This window comes from Acinonyx jubatus, chromosome D4 (genome assembly GCF_027475565.1).
Source record: "Acinonyx jubatus isolate Ajub_Pintada_27869175 chromosome D4, VMU_Ajub_asm_v1.0, whole genome shotgun sequence".
Classification (NCBI taxonomy): Eukaryota; Metazoa; Chordata; class Mammalia; order Carnivora; family Felidae; genus Acinonyx; species Acinonyx jubatus.
In genome coordinates, this window is record NC_069391.1 from 35,577,209 (window position 1) to 35,594,521 (window position 17,313).

Sequence of the window (17,313 nt, forward strand, 5' to 3'; positions counted from 1 at the left end):
AATCTTCCCAGATCTATGCACATACACATACACTCCCCAGAGTTGGGCTCTCCCTCCCCCAGACTCCCATGAAATAGCTTCTGCATCTCTATTTGGGCATTCTGCCTGTCTTACAGTTCTGTGCATCCCAGGCTCAACCTTTACTAGTATGTGAGGTTCCTGAGAGCAGAAGCTGACTCCCGCTCACCTAGTTCACCTGCCCAGTGCCTGGCACCAACCAGGTGATAACTAGTTTTGGAAGGAGTCCCTTGACACACATTTAGACCATATTTTTGATCTCCAACAAGTCTAACCTCTTGTGGGTGCTCATTCAAAGCTGTGGAATCAAACACCAAGTCTCCAGAATGTTCTGGAATGTGACTGGGCACAAGCCCTCATTACAAAAAAAGGACCCCACAGCTGTGAGAATTAGCTGATAGACAGTGCACCTTGACTTGCTACTTTTCCAATCCGACTACTCTCATTTTGCCAGAAAGCCATCTCAGGTGACTCGGCTGTATTAAACACCTTCTTCCTCCCAGTACACCCCTAGCTCTGTGCGATATTATTCTGGGCAATGGTGGCCAGGAGAACATCCCAAATAAAGAAGTAAGGAAAGGCCCTAGCTAGCGCTGGGTGGCCGATTTCTATGAAAATTGCCTGGATAAGGGCTTGGGCCAGTTTTACTGGCTTGACTGATTTGTTCACTGAAGTGATTGATAAGACATAATCACCTAGATGTTTGGACCTCTAATTCGGAGAACTCAGGTGTTTGCCCATATGCTTTTCTCATAGTGTTAACCAGCAAAGGAGTGGTTCAGCACGACCCCCAGGAGGATGGCTTCTCCATCAGCCCCTTTCGTCTCAGTGGTCTTAATTAAGAATATCACACAGAATGATCAAATGTTCATCACCAAACAATTATGAAAAACTTTGTCATAACAGGGGCCAGACCAACTTCTGATACCCACAGCGTAGGTTACATGTAAACTAAATTCCAACATCACTAAAACACTAATGTTGGTTAAGTTTTTGGTCCTTTTTCTAGATCAGGGATGCTAAATATGCTTCATTTCTCTTATCAATGCTCATTGTTCAGTGGCACTTGCTTAGAGCCTGTGTTGAGAAAGATTCTGAGGCCCAGAGTAAAGTGCTGATGGGTGACTTGGATTTCACAGGGTGGAAACTGGGACACTGAGGAAGGTTACTCCAGGCCAAGGGGCCAGGACAGATAAAGGCTCAACCACTGGTCCACCCTTGGGGACATGTGCACCAAGTACCCTGAGAGCACTGGCTCCTGATCCAAAAAAAGACCACAAGCCTGGGTGTTGGGGTACAGTCCAATGAACAACAGCTGGGAAATTTGGATTGAGAGCATTTGGACACGACAGACATGCTTTATAGCAGTGGTGGCCCCAGTCAGCTATGACGGCAGGGAACCCTGCGGACCGCGGCTGCAGTGCAATTCTGCAAGGTCACTATGACCCCCCCTCCTGCCAGTGGCTCCCTCTTCTCACCCACCGGGGACAAGCCTATGCCCGTTTCATCAAGAAACTCAATGTTCATTAAGGCTGCGATTCCCAGCCTGGCAGGTGGTGCCACTGTGGTGGTCCCCTAAGCCTTTCACTTGTCTGTCTTTCCGCTCATCCCAGAGACTCTCGTGGTCCCCAGGCCAAAGGAAGCCCCCAGGACATGGGGCTGTGGCCCTGTCCCCAGAAGGCTCCTGCCACAGGGGGTTAAATCTTGCCTTTGGCCTGCGCCCCCTCTCCTGTCCTCCTCATCTCCCAGCACTGCCTCACCTGCAGACGGACGTTCGACTCCAGATTTGAATGGAATAAAAACTGACAGTGTGGAGCCATGTTCAGGGCTGAGCTACAAAGGATTCACGCAATTATCTTTGTCAGATTTCATTTTGTCAGCATCCCTCTCTTCTTCAGGTTGCACGCTACTAATATCTTTCAAAAGTTTGAGGAGACTGAGAATAAAACGAGGGAAGTACCAGGAACATCTCCACATTAGAACAAACCGGACACAAGGCAGGGCAAGGGCAAGGTGTGTGAACCCAGAAGAATGAGGGGGGAGGAGCCCTTGGTGCTGCAGAAAATCCCAGAATCACACTGGGAAGGGACCTTGGAGGCAACCTGTCCCACCCCACAGTGTCGAAACCACTCCTCAGTCCCTCACTTCAGGGACAGGGGCCCATCACTGCTGAGCCCATCGTGGCATTCTAGGGGGGCATGGGCAGCCCCTGAAATGTTCCCTTGGCGCCTGGCCTCAAACACACCAGGAAAAGGCAGCCCTGAGTCCAGGACAGCCATCATGGGTTACCCCAACTGCTCCTGCACATCCTTCACACGCACATGTGTGTGCACACACACCCCACCAACAGAGAGTCTATATGCCGATTGATCCAGCCCTGGAGTGCTTCTGCCCTGCCCTCTGGTCCCTGGTGTGCAGGCCACTTGCCTCAGCTATGGAGGGCTAACGGGGTCTCAGCCTTAACTTGTACAGAGCGGAGCATCTGCTCCCCGCTGGCTGCCTCTATACCCAGGCTTCCTCGTCTTAGTTCACTGCAGCTCCTCCCTTTGAGTTGCTCAGACTAAAATCCTCAGAATCACCCTTGCTTCCTCTACCTGTCTCAAGTCCCACATCAAATCTGTCTGCAAACCAAATTGGCTCTGCTTTCAGAATCTGTCCAGAATCAGACCACTTGTCACACTGTCAGCCTGTCCGAGCCACCTCCATCCTCATCTGGAAAAGCAGGCTCCCTGCTCTCCCTCTGCTTCCTCATTCACCTACTCTTTCTTCTCCACATGGCAGCCTGAGCGATGCTTTCACAGCATGAGTCCAGTTACCTTCTCAAAGCCCTCCAGCGTCTCTCTGTGCTACCCAGAGTGACAGCGGGGGCCTCATGTTGGTCTACAAGGCTTGGTTCCCAGACTCCACTAAGGAATGTGGGCTCATCCCCTCCAGAAGAGGGGAGCTTCCCAGAAGAGGGGCATGGTGCTGCTCCTGGTAGGGCAGGGAGAATGTGGACAAGGAAAAGGGAGGAAGGACACCCAGGCCCAGAGGAGGATGGGATTGAAGGCCTGGGTGAGGGGGAGGGGCAGCTCAAAGGGATAGAGCTTTGGGAAACAGTGGGAGAGATTCCTGGGAGAATCAGGGTGTTCAGTAGATGAAGACATTGGACTTCTACCCTGTGGACAATGGCAGAACTCCTGAAGGTGTCTGGGCAAAGGGCTGATGTGGTCACAAATGCTCTATTTCATAGGCCGACAGGGCCGTCACCCAAAGATGGAGGAGAAGGCCCAGAAGAACAATTAGAAGTCAGCCGGCAGGTTGTATGAAAGGAACACTAATTTGGGTGTCCAGAGAGCTGCGCCCCAGTCCCAGTGTCACCACTAATCATACTGGTGATGTTCAGTAATACCAAACCACGTCTCCTCCCTCTTGGCCCAATGGCACCTGTCATCGAGTCCCAGAATCACAGAGCTGCCAGGGACCTCAGAGGTCATCTAGTCCAGATTTCCAAACTCCGGCCTGGGAAATCAATTTACTGAGGTAAGAGTGTTTTTAAAATGAAATAGAAGAGAAGGGACTAGGTCAGAGTGCACTGCTTGTAGTAAAGATAAAATTGCTTTATGAAACTTTTGTTTTGAGTGTGTGTGTTGATTCAAAATATAAATCCACTTCCGTGGGTCACGGTAATGAATGTTTGAAATTCACTGGTAAAGTCCACTCCCTCTGCCCTGTGTGAACTGTGTTTACAGCATTCTCAATAAAATGCACGACCTCTCTTGTTCATCTCTGGGAATAGGATGACGACCCCTCTCAAGGCAATGCTCTGTGCATCAAAAGCACTTCCTCACGCTGAGCTCAGATTTGCCTTTTGTCCTCCTGTCCATTGGTCTTCCCCAGTTCTTTGACCATCTTCCCCCAAATAAACCCAGTCTGACTTCAGATAACCGCATTGAAAGAATGGGAGACAAGTTTACAGGCCTCTTGACTGTGTTCTTTCAAGGCGCTAAGCTCATGTATTTCTCATGTCTGCCCGGCACCTCTTCTCTGGGAAGCACGATCCGGGAGCTCATTTTGGGTGACCACCTCCCAACTCATAATCTACTCAGTTTCAATGGCCAGAACCCCAACCCCTGGCTCCAGAGATGGCCAGTGTGAGCGCCACATCCCCTTGGTCATAGGGACTTGGCTCCAGGGCAGGAACACGGTCCAAGCAGAGACAGAGACAATCAGGGACTTTCGCTGAAACTATTAGAACAAATGATACAGTGCTAAGACGGTGGACTATAAACCCAGAAGTGCAATGACCATCTTTGCCAAAGCCTAGGGAAAATGTGTCACTGAATGAAGCCAACACCGAGGTAACTAAAGGGGATGGAGAAAGAAAGCAAGAGCAAGAGAGAGAATAATAGTTGCTGTGATGGGCTGAAATGTGCTCCCTCCCCCCCAGTTATGTTGCAGTCCTAACCCTCAGTACCTCTGAATGTGACTTATTTGGAAACAGTGTCTTCACAGAGGTAATGAAGTTAAAATGAGGTCATGAGGGTGGGCCTTCATCCAATATGGCTGATGTCCTTATAAGAAGGAAAGGATTTAGACACACAGACAGATGTGCAAGGAGAGAAAATGCTGTGAAGACACACAGGGAGAATTCCACATGAAGACAGAGGGCTGGAGTGACACATCTGCAAGACAAGGATCTCCAAACATGTCTGGCAAACTTCCAGAAGCTCGGAAGAGGTAAAGAAGGATTCCCCTACATTTCCAGGGGGACTGTGGACCTGCCGACATCTTGATGTCCAGCATCTGGAACCGCGAGACAGTACATTGCTGTTGTTTGCCACCCAGTTTGTGATGCTTTGTCCCGCCAGCCCCAAGACACTAACACAGCTGCATATACTTATAGAGCACTTACCGTGTGTAAGCATTTTACATACATTAACCTACTTAATATTCACAGCCCTATAAGGTAGTACTGTTTTTACCCCCGTTTTACAAATGAAGAAATGGAAGTACAAAGATGTTAAGTAACTTGCCCATGGTCACTTAGCTTATAAGAGGCAGGGACAGGATTCGAATGCAGGCATTGGCTGGCCATTAGGCAATACTGCCTCTCAAGAGAGGTAGTGTCTTGATGACGCTGTGGAGGCTCTGGATCCAATGGCTAGAAGCCAATTACAGGAGCCAAGAAATATCCAGAGCTCAAGTTCTTTTGATTTGGGTTTCTGTTGCCAACGAACCCACCCTGGAGGCATCCCAGCTCCGTAGAGCTTTGTTCTACAGCCTGGTTCCCAGATGCTTTGTCATCCTTACCGTCTTCACCCCCACCCCCATTCCCTGTACACTGCCACCAGGGGGTGGCCTTCTTGATTCCTTGCCTTAAAACAAACCAAGGTTCTTAAAAATGACACACTGGCTCTCTGGTTGGTCCTCAAGGACCAAAAGGCAGAGAGTGGCTAGCAAGGAGCAGCAAGAAGGCTGGAGGGAGCTTTCTGAAAAATTCATTAGGGAAATTCTCCCTCCTAAGTCTAAGGCAGAGAGAAGTAGAAGAAAGAGGAATGAAGCCAAACATGCAAGAAATTCATATGGGGTTTTACAGGGGACTGGGCATGAACAAAGATTTGAGGGTTGACTGGAAGACATGTAAAAGAGAGGGGGGGAGGAGGAGGGGGAGTGGAAGGAGGGGAACAGGGAAGAGGGAAAGAGGAGGGGGAGGAGGAAGAGGGCTAGGAGGAGGGGGAGGAAGTGGAAGGGGAGGAGAGGGAGGAGGAGGGAAAGAGGGAAGGGAAGGGAGAGGATGAGGAGAAAGAGGATGCCTCTCCAGTGTCTCCTGTTCCCACATGCCTCTCCAGGTCCAGTCAACCATCTCTCTCCAAGCATCTCTCCAATCTGGCCCTTTATCTCCTACAAGAAACCTCACGACTGACAAAATCTTGTGAACAGATAGTTAAAGTGCTCCAAAGGAAGGGAGGCTTCCGATGAGCAGTAGAACTTTCCAGTCTAGAGCTGAGAGAACACAAGGTCACACTCCAGAGAACCCAGAGAGCCAAGGAAGAGGTATGGGAAACTGACCATCAGCCCCAGACCCAGCGCTTAGGAGGCAGCCTGTAGCAGGTGAAAGATAGTTTCAGGCCAAAATAAAAAGTGCTAGGAACAAAAAATGGGTGATAAACTTCGATAACAGGATCTCTTGCTGTCAAATTGCAGCATGTTGAAGGATTTAGAGAGTCTCAGAGGCCTCTGATGTGAGATGGTTTGGTAAAGCTTGTTGGTCTTAACGCTGACAGCAGAGAGGGATGGATATAGACCAAAGTGGGAAAGAGGCAGGAAACTGAAAGACAGGACGGGAGCCAGAAGAGAGGGACAGGAAATACAGAGAGGGGAGAGGAGAGACAGAGTGGAAGATGAAAGGGGAAGAGAAGACACGGAAGGGTCAGGATGGAGAGAGAACTGGTGGGGGACTGGCAGAGTGACAGGTGCCATCATTTGTGGGGCAGAGGTGCCCGGACGAAAGAAAGGGCCCACCGACCGCAGCCCAGGGCACCTGGAGAGCGGCCTCGGCTCCTGCAGGAGTGGCAGAGGAGGCCAGGAGGCCGACACATGCTGCTAATAAATGACTCTCGCAGTTGATAACCCTCGTTAAACAGAACTTCACAAATGGCTTAATTTGAATTTCCAATACTTGATAGATTTCAAACCCAGGACAATTATCTTTGACGTAAAGGATCAGTAAACAGTTCCCTGGCCTGAATCCCCCAAAAAAGGGGACGCTTCCAACAGGGTTGCTAGGATTAAAACTCCTTCAAATGCCAAATAAACGCTGACTTATCTCTTTTTAAAGAACTTTTCTGTAAGGCAAAGGTTAGCTTTGTAAGGAAAGGCTGGATGAAAATTAATCTAACTTACGGTGACCTCCTCGAGCTGGGTTTGAATTACATTTCCACATGGCCTGTGAAGATCTTTCACGTCTCTCGCTCCATTAGTTGGTGTACTTAGTAAAGGTCAGGTAATGAGCAGACGTACTTTCCAGTCCAGAACATGATCCTGCCGCACGGCCCCTTCCACCTTCCTGGCGTGTCTCTGTTGGAGGTCACCGGTCTGGGTACGAGCCATCTTTGCGATGCCTCATCCTGAAGGCTCCTGAGAACGATGGACATTACCATTGTCACCACAGCTCTGGGACGTCAGAGGTCTCACATGGTTCCCCATGCTCTGGGGCTGAGAGAATTTAATAGAGGCCCTCAAGTTTCTTATACTCACAAGGGGAAATTCACACATCCCTTTCAGGGAACTGCTCTGTTTCAACCTGCTAACTAAATGTCAAAAGAGGAGAGGGAAGGAACTGGAAAAGGAAGCCAGTGTGATAAGAAAGCTTCATATGCCCCCAAACCCAGAGTCTTCTGTCTTTTGGTCTCATCCATGGCAGGTTCACATTCGCATGGGTCCCTGAGCTTCTCTGTTCATTTTGTTCCTTTACCCTCAGAGTGGGATCAGAATTCACTGCTTTCAGAAGATGGCCAAAGAGCCTAAAGGAAGCATGCGCTGGATAACAATAATACACACTCATAGTCCTTCTGCAGGAGCTGGACCTCCCTGTTCTGAGAACATAAAGAGACGAATTGGGTTAGACCTTGCCCCCAAGGACTTTAAAACTGTGGAGTAACAGATGTGTATGTCATTGACTGGCACACACGGGCACTAGAGATGCCTGTCATGGCCTCCCCACACCCATCAACCTCCTGAGAGACTATGCCTCCAGGTTTCCTGGGGCTGGATAAGAATGTTCAGCCTGTTAAGGAAATGAAATTCAACTTGTTCTCTTTCTTTCTCTCTTTTGAGTTCTCCCCCATTCTCTATCACTTGCTATATCCTAAGGCATCTAACCACCTGCTTGGCCATGTTTTCTCCAGCCCCTTCCCTACTATCATTGTGGAAGTTGTACATTCTACTCCCAGTCTTTCAGTGTTGACCCTTTAAACATTTGAGTGCTTGTTTGACTGTATACTTTGCTAAAAGCTTAAAGGGAACTGGTATCTTCGTCCTCCTGCCTTCATATTCCCCATGCTCCAGACTTCTTGGTCTAGAATGGAAGCCTGTCTGCAAACACGAGAGAGGCATTGAGGCAGTTCTCCACTTGACAGCCATGTGGAGCAGGAAGGAAGGTGTGGTGGGAACCGAGGAGACTTTGGGGAGCCACCAGAGGGGAGCTGCTGGGTCCCAGGCAGGACACCAGAGCCAATCACAGATGGCTGCCCAAGAGCGGGCTGTGGCCAGGGCAGTGCTGGGTGGTGACTGCAAGAACCCAGGCACAGCCTGAGGGCCAGGGGGCTCTGGCCAGAAGCCCTCCACTCTTCCTGAGAGAGAAACTTCAGACCACCCACTCCCTGAACCCTGGTCAGCAACAGCCCCATGATTGAGCAAGGGAGAGCCTTTGCCCAACTCATTGCGGGGCTCCCCCTTGGAGGACACCTCCCCACATGCCCCAGGGCCCCAAGCAGGGAGTGGGAAGGGGCTCCCGTGCTCTTCTCTGGGGTGAAAACTAGCACACTGGAGCACCCCAGCCTGGGAGGGCACGACGGATATTCCTGCTACACGCACTCGAGGGTTCCCAGCTCTCCCTTTTCCTTCCATTCTTTGCCTTTCATTTAACTGAGCCAAGAATCATGCCGGTGACAAACCCTCCCACAGGCAAGAGAAACTGAGACGAGACCTGAAATCGGACAAAAGCCAGAACCAGAGCCCGCAGCCTTGGCAGGTCCTCAAATCCCAGAAAGCCCTTCAGAGGATCTACCTGAGGTTCCCCGCATCTGGCCAGCCCGGCTGCTTACATTTGTTATTCTTCTGGAACCAGCTAGCCAAACGAATAGAGGGTATTTTTCATTCCCTACTCAGGACCTAGAGTGAGCTTTTTAGAATGTAGATGGGGTCTTATCCTTCCCCTTTATAAAGCCCCTTGATGGCTTCTCACCTCAGCCCCCTTAAGACAAAATCCAAATTCCTTACCGTGCCTCACAGGGCCCCGTGTGTGCTGGCTTCTGGCTGCCTGAGGACATGCTGTCCTTCCCTTTCTTTGCCACCCCAGCCCCGCACGGCCACTCTGCGCTCCCTGAACTGATGGTCTCCGTCTCCTTGCCAGCTCTCACCCTTCGCACAAGCTGGGCCCTCGGCCTGGAACACCCCCTCTCCTCTTGCCCCAGCTCACCCCTGGCTTGTTTCTTCCCATTCTTCAAATTTCAACTTAAATGTCGCCTCCTTGGAGAAGCCTCCCTCTCCAACCACCCGCTGAAATGAGGCATCACCACCTCCCTCTCTTTGCAGCACTTCCCCTAACAGTGATTTGCTTCTCTTCTGGTTTATCCTCAGTCTCGCCCCACAAGGCTGCAAGTTCCACTGAAAAGGACGCTGCCTCGTTCACTACTGTTTCCCCAGCACCTAGAACAATGCCAGGCTACCCATAGGCTACTCAGTAATTATTAGTGAAACGAATGAGTGGATTTATCAAGTAAGCATTTATTGAGCATTCCAAGGTTGCGGTGAAGAATGAGTGAGGCAGTACTGTGCAAATATGAATGGCTCTCATTGTCAGCATCATCACTATTTCTAGCCGAGATGAACGTGCAGACCTGAGCATGGGCCAACCAACAGCCAGTTTTGCCAGGCTGGTTATTTCCAGCACAATCTGGACAACAGCAACCACTGAAAAGGTCAAGGTTTCACCACACTTGGCACAACAAGGATCATTTACAGTCCGACCATTTGGATTAATTTCTTGACTTTGGTTTGATCTGTTTTTGTCAAGCAAGCAAATATATATTGATATTTGCAAAAAGCTTCCCTGCATGTGGTGCCCACTAAAATATGGCTGCATTTTCCATAGTAATTGTCTCTAGAAGCTCATTCCCAGCTGCGCTGGCTCATTTAGCTAATCTGCAGTAAGTATGGTATTGATCCAAGCAGCAAGGGAGGAGCACATTAGCCTGGCCCACAGAAGGGTCATTACTTTGGCTGCATGGTCACTTTACAGACTTGGCTGCAGACTAAAAGCCACCCCGAGAAATCAGCCTTCTGCTCTGACCTCACCCCAAGCACCACCGTACTTACTCACCCAGGCAGTGGCAACTGAGCTGGCCACAAGGAGAAAGGCAATGTGATGACAACATTTCAAGGAGACCCTATCACTCCCAAGAAAGAGCTCCTATCATTCATTCTTTTCATTCATAACTGACAATATCTTCTAAAAATGGTAATACTCAATGCTCGCCAAGATGCATTAAAATTGATATTTTTATATGCTGTTATATATGCCTACAAATGTCCAGAAATAGGGGATTGGTTAACTGAATAAGCTACTGCACATATTTTCAAAGAACACTCGTCAGTCATGGGAAAGTATGTGTGATTTATGAAGTGGGGGATGGGGAGGAAGCAGCTTTCAAAACAGTGTGGACATTTTGTACACCATCATCCCAAAGTATTTAAAACTAAATTTGCACATATGCATAACAAAATTACTGGATTGATGAAAGAGGTGGTGGATGCCCAGGGAAAGGTATTATTCTCTATCCTGTCTGTATTTGAAATATTTCACAATAAAAAAGTGAAAAAAAAAAGATTGAATACATACATGCCAAAATATTGACAGCAGATGCAGGATCCCAAGTTGTTTTTATTTTCTTCGGAAAGAGTGTCCATATTTTTCAAATTTTCTTAAATACACTTGAATTCTTTTTAAGATTTCTTCCCCCCCCCCAAAAAAAACAATAAAACTTCCTTTACAAATAAAGCAACCGTCACACATGGCACCCAGTTGGTTAGTGCTTATATGTTCAGGGTCTGGGAAGGCGTGATGGAGGAAAGAGCTTAGCTGGGGAAGGAGAACAGGTGTTCCAGGAAGGAAGAACGCTCCGAGCAGGGAAATCCATTGTTTGGAAAAGTTGGTGGATCCTCTTATTTGGCTGATTAGAACCCGTGAAAGGTAGACCAGACTAAAAGGGTCTGGAGGATCCAGAATCAGAGGACTGGGGGACATAAAAGGGAGGTGGGGAGGGACCTGAGGGCACTGGTGTGCAGAAGAGCTCTCTGTGTTAGAATGGTCACCGCAGGCTGGAGCAGAGGGTGTTGGATGGCCATACTACAAATATGGCATCCAGTAGAGAGGCTAGAATATGGCCAGGTGGAAATAAGTGGGCCAAGCCCGGGGCAGTGGCAGTCCGGCCACCCAAGGAACATTCCCCAAGGTCCAGCACAGGTTCCCTGGGGAGGTGATTAAGAGCTCCAGCTGAGGAGCCAGATTGCCTGGTTTGATCCTGGCTTCACCACTCACTAGCCGTGTGACCAGAGGAAAGGACAAAACCCTTCTGTCCCCCAGGGTTTTCATCTGTATAGTGAAGATAATAATACGCTATCATAGAGCTGTTGAGAGGATGAGTCGATAGATGTGAAGCACTTGTGAACAGGGCCTCATATAGAGTAGCAGTACAGGTTAGCTGGCATTATTTCCTGCCACTGGAAGTCCACCCACAGTGCCCTGTGCCACAGTAGCATGTTGCGTGCAGGACCATCTGAATCAGCAACGGGCATAAGCCAAGGCACAGTGTGTGGGCTCTGTCACTCCAATCCTCCCCAAAAAAGTTGTCAAAAGAGTTAAAGTGTTGACAAAGTCAAGGTTAGGAGAGACTAGAAGGATGTTGTAGAAAGTGTCAGTGACCCAGCCTCTGGTCGCAGCTTTGGCATTAACTCCCAGATCAGAAGTCAGGGTGAAGATGATTGTCCTGGAACAAAATTCCTAGGTCACTGGCAGGATAGTGCCCCCTGTCCTGGGGGCAGAGCCCATCTCTTCTGACTCCACCTGCAGCCTGCGGCCGGGAGGTTTTCTGGGGCTGCTTCCCTCATCTAAACTGGCCTTTAATAGCACCTGTTGTGGGGCTGAGGTCCATCTGCTCTGAAGGAAATAAACTGGAACTACTCCCGTTACCACCGCAGGAACTCTGCACCTACCAGTCCCCAATGCAAACTGCACGTGGCTTCTGTAAAACTCAAAGTTGGAGGCAGAGCTGCCTTTGGTCTGAGCGGGCAGGAGAGGGTGGTGGGAGGAGCGATGTCCCCTACATCCCTACCTCCTCTCCTATTTTCAGACCCACAGAAGTGATAAACAGGCTCATTCCAAGGCAAAGGAAATGCACAATCAATCCACGCCTTTAGGGCTGGGCTACAATTTAAAGAGAGGAGAAGAGAAGATAAATAAAAAGGCCTATTTTCAAGAGAGCCATTTAAGCCCAGAGAGAGGCCGTAATAATGTGCGCACCAGCTCTGCTTACATTCGTCCCTGGCTCTCTCAAAATTGCCCTGAGATAATCAAAAGGAAGTGAAGGGGAACAACACAGACTCCAGTTGAGAAGAGGATGTGGTAATTAGCACCCGATGCCTGGACCCCGCTGTCAGGCAGAGCAGTTGGTCACCGCGGGGCCTCCTGCTGTCTTCCAGTGGCAGAAGACACTTCGGCTCTTCCCATCTCACCCTGAAGTTGGAAAGTACCGCACTGACACGTCCATGACTATATTTCTAAAATCATCTCTCAAAGAGATAAATGAGTTCCTCCAGCCAGCGTTGTCCGACCCGGGTCTGGGAATAGATAAATTCATTTACTCGGGAGCTAAATCTCCATTTTTCTCCCGGTGCCATCTATAATCCCATCTCTTTCACTGTTTGAGACACTTGGGGTAATGAATGTGCTCCAGTCTTGGGAGAGAGGTGAAATCCTCACTGGGAGGACCTAGCAGCCAATCTGAGGGCCAGGCCCAAGTGACAACCTTCTCTCTGGGCCAGCTGAGTTCCAGAAGCCACCACACAGATGGGTCCCCTGCAAGGAACCACACTAGGCTCCAAGTAGGAGTCCTGTCATCCCCACATCAGACCTGTCTACCTGGGCCTGGACAGGCTGAAGCCTGCCCTGCAGAACGGCGAAGCCCCTTCCATGTCCCCTACAGTAGGAGACAAGGACTGGCTGGGATCAGAGGAAGGAAGGCCGGACAGGCAGCATGGCTCTGGTAGATACCCCAAACTCAGCTCCTGCAAAAAGGCTAGAATTGAACCTCGAGAAGGATTCTCTATTGCTAGTAATTCTTCCTGGGGATATTAACAAAGCAAGGCCGCAAAAGTTACCCCCTCTGTCTCTTCGCTGATCTTCCAGGCCCGTGGATCAGGGTCATCCAAACTCCATGAGCCACAATTTCCTCACCCATAAAATGGGGATCTTAATTCCTATCCTGCAAGGATTCAGAGAGGCGAAGCATAGACACTGGTAAGATAGATGCACAGCTCATTATTAGTCTGTCCTAACCCAGCAGATCACATCAGGACACCTGGCCCAGTGGGTCTCAGCTCCCACTGCACGAAGCCATCACTGGGAAGCCATAAAATAAATAACAAATGAAACACGGTGCCTGACTTCCAGCCTGAACCAATTATATCCCATCTCTGCCAGTGGGGCTGGCACCGGTATTTCTCAGTGTGTAGCCAAGGGCCGAGAAGCTGTGGTCCAGTTTGCTCACTTGCTCACTCCTTTCCTCAGACCCCGGGGTCAGCTCCTTGTCAGGCTCTAAATGATCAACACATGCTTGTTGGCTCAGGGGCAGCCCTGCAGTGGCCTTCCCAGGAGAGACAGAGGAATGATGACATACTGGTTAAGACACATCAGTAAGGACTGTGGCTTGAAGCCCACAAGCTGACGACAGTGTAGCAGATGTTTATTGAGCCTGTTTGAATGCGAGGTTCTATACTGCTTGCTGGGTGTGGATTGTGTCTCTTAATCCTTCTCATGACCCTTGAGGTGGCACTGATAGGAAGACAATTTTACCGATGGGAGCACTGAGGCTTAGAGGCTACCATGTGGCAGAAGAGAATTTTGCCTCTGGTCTCAGGCTGGGGCATGTTCCTCACCCTATCTCTCTGTGCACCAGTTCCTGTCTCGGTTAAGGAGGGGGGCCATGAGCCCCAGCCCCAGCTTTGAAGTCGCTCTGGTGTAGTACAAAGGGTGGGTGCTTAGCTGCCAACCAGATGTGCATTCACACCTGTGCTTTTCACCATGCCTGGGCCCTGGCTTTCACGTTGATGACGGCAGAATGAGGTGGGCCCACAGACTGGTGACCTGGATGGTCAGGGGCCTGATCTCCGAGACCAAGATCTTCATGACTGTAATACACGGGCTCGGCCTGAGATTAAGCTATAGAGTTTGTTCCCCATCAGTCCTTCACGGACGCCCCACTGAAAGTTGCATGTGGGTGTGTACGTGTATGTATGTGGGTGAGCTGTCCAAGGTCCCTTGCCAGTTACTGATAGAGCTCAGGATCCCAAGATGCTGAACTCAAAGTATAGTGCTTCTTTTCTTAAGACAGGGATACTGTGGGAGCTTTGGCCAAGGGCAGGTTCTTGCAAGGTACATAAGCCTCCTGGTCCAATTTGGACCTGGACTCTTGGCCTTAGCTCAGCCTCGTGGGTGCAGGGTGGGTGCAGAGGCTTGGTGCTCAACATCTTTTCCAGTCCCTTCCAGTTGGCCTTCCTGTGCTATAGAGCCAAGAAGGCCCAAAGCTGCGTTTACTGGATGCCCTTGCAGCTGAGGGTCCAGATGTGATTTAGGTCCAGCCAATCAGATGCACCTGAGTAGTGCATGTGGCAGGTGAGGGGGAGGCAGGGCTGCGTGTCTGCTGCTCCTGCCCCTTCAGCTCATGCTACATTATCTGCAAGAGCCGTCATACGTCAAGAAGCACAGTCAAGGCACTGTTGCTTTGCAGCTATGGATCCAGCACATTCCTCCACTCTCCTGACTGTGGCAGAGGTGGGGCTCCTCTGGCAGGTCGGTTCTGCAGTGTTGTTCTAGGAGTTATTTCTGCAGACCCGGCCAAGGGTCTACTCTGCTCGCCCTCCAAACGAACAGTAAGTACCTAGTTTCCTGTCTTAAATCCCTTTCTTCTTAAACAGCTAAGGCTACTTCTATTATCTGCGACTAAATGTAGACTCCTACCAACTTACCTGGCTTTGACTGTGAGACCTACATGAATAAGGGGAAGCAGTACTGCCCTGAACCAGGGGCCAGAGACGGTGAGCTCTGCCTCCAGCTTGCAGCGGGCACTTGGGTGAAACACTTGCCTAATTTGAGCCTCAACCTTCACATCTGTAAAGTGAGGACCACCCACATTGGGCTTTCAGCAAACACCAGTCCTTCAGAAGCTTAGTCTAGCCAAGGAGAGGAGCTACTAGTAGGGAAATGGGGGCTATACAGTATCTCGGTTGTCCTGACAGATGATTCTGCAGTATAGTGGGACACAGAGGAGAGACAGTTCCTGGGGAGAGGTGGGGGAATCATAAGAGCATCCAGAGAGGGAGTTGGCATTGATAGGCTGGGGACAGGAAAGGCAGAGTTATAGACGGAAGAACCATTTGAGAAGAGATACAAATGTATGAGAGTCTTGGAAGTTTGGGAAACAGGAAAGTGTAGGGCAGAGAAGAGGAGAGCCCAATGGGGAAGAATCCTCAGGAGGACAGGGCCAGACCCTCTGGGGCCACGGTGGTAGCAGCCAACCCTCCATACCTGCTGCCATCCCAACTCCTGCCTCTTTACAACCTAAGTGTTTCAACATCCACAGCCAACCTGTGAGGTGAGAGGCAAGTCACGTTTGCCCCATTTTATAGACGAGAAAGCTGAGGCTCAGAGGCAAGAAGCTGACGCATGGGCACACAGGGAGTTCAGTGGGGGAGAAAGGGTAAGAGCCAGTTCTCTGCCTTCCAGCCCAGCTTTTCTGCGCGACGACCCCTGTCAGTGGGCGGGACGCAGCTCAGGGGGCGGAGCTGGGCCTGCCAACGGAGTAACTGCAAGCTGAGGCTTTCACCTGCTTGGTAGGGACCTGATCCAAGGGCTGAAGAAGGGTCCTGGGCTTCTGCGCTGAAAGCCGGGGCCACAAAGACAGAAAGGCCTGGAGTGAAGGCAGCATAGGGTTCAGCCTACCCCCCAAACCCCAAGTCCTGCCAGTTATCATGGTTATAAGGAAAACAGACACAGGATCTGATCCCAGTCTGCTCCCAGCTCCAGGAAAGGCTCATCACCACACTGAGTCTGGGTCTCAGCTTGCTCAACAGTAAAATGGGGATAACAAATTTTGCTTTGGTTACCTTCAGGGTTTGGGGAGAAACACATGTGATAAAGGATCTAAAAGCCTCTGGTCACCCATAGACCTGGCAGTCAGGGATCTTCACCTGAGGAATGGAGGAATGGGCGGGGGGGGGGGGGGGGGGGGAGGGTGGCCAGGAGGGGGCCTCTTCCATACACTCACCCCAGAGTGGGAATTTTCCTCCCTTGTCCCTTGTTTCCTGCCTCTCTCTACACCCCCCTCATCCCCCTGCCCAGCCTGTTTGGCATCCCCCTGACACCTCCCCTATCCTAGTCTTTTATCCTGGCCGGCGGAGGCAGAAGGGGTGCCCAGATACAGAAGGAAAGCCCCTCAGCAGTGAATCTCATTCCTGCTCTCTGGGCGGCAAAGCTGGAAATCTCCCAAGCTGGATTTGGCCGTGACCCTGCACGGCCGAGGTACGCCCCTTTTGTTTTGGGCATCTTCGCACCGTGGAGCTGCCGCTGCCATCCCACCACCAGCCCTGTGAGGAGTTCCATCCCATTAATGCCTCCACGTCACCATGGCAACACAGGCTCCCGACTCTTCCAAAGATGGGAGATAGGAGTGCCCGTGCCAGGGCAGGCCTGCACCCCTTCTCCACACGCGCAGGAGAGCCAGAGACCTCGACTCGTCTCCAGTCAGGACAGCCGCTCGCCTGATCTGCTGTGTCCCCGGTGTCTGCCCCGCAGAAACCCCCACACGCCCCAGACACCCACAGCCACTGAGTGTGTTAGCGGATGGCTTTCAGCTTTTTTTTACGCCAAGTTTCTCCATGACTGCGTACCTGCCTTTTCTCCCCACAGCTCTGAAATCCAAGCAGGCTCATAGCAGAGCTGGGGCTAACACAGTGACAGTATGTAGTGGCTAATACACTCCCGTGTTTTCATTGACTCCACGGTGGAAACCTCCAAAGTATGTATGGCCGTTCCTCCCATTTTATAGAAGAAATCGAGAGGTTAAGTAGCATGTCCAAAGTCACACTGCTGTTAAATGAAGACAATACTTGAATTTCAGGGCTGTTTTTCACTTGGTATATCTGACGCGTAGTTCTTACGATACGCCAGGTGCTGTTCTGTGCTTTATGCATATTAACTCTTTTCAACCTCATAACAGTCCGATGAGGTAGGTACTATCAATAGCTCCACCTTACAGA

At 50.4% G+C, this 17,313-nt stretch overlaps 1 protein-coding gene across 1 annotated transcript in view; it reads right to left on the reverse strand.

Moving 5' to 3' along the window:
• Nucleotides 1-17,313, reverse strand: part of MELK (maternal embryonic leucine zipper kinase) — a 214,689-nt gene that overhangs the window by 39,547 nt on the left and 157,829 nt on the right. Inside the window, exon 18 of the transcript XR_008291115.1 lies at nucleotides 6,904-7,137. The gene's annotated coding sequence lies outside the window, so the exon portion shown is untranslated. The remainder of the gene's footprint in view (nucleotides 1-6,903; nucleotides 7,138-17,313) is intronic.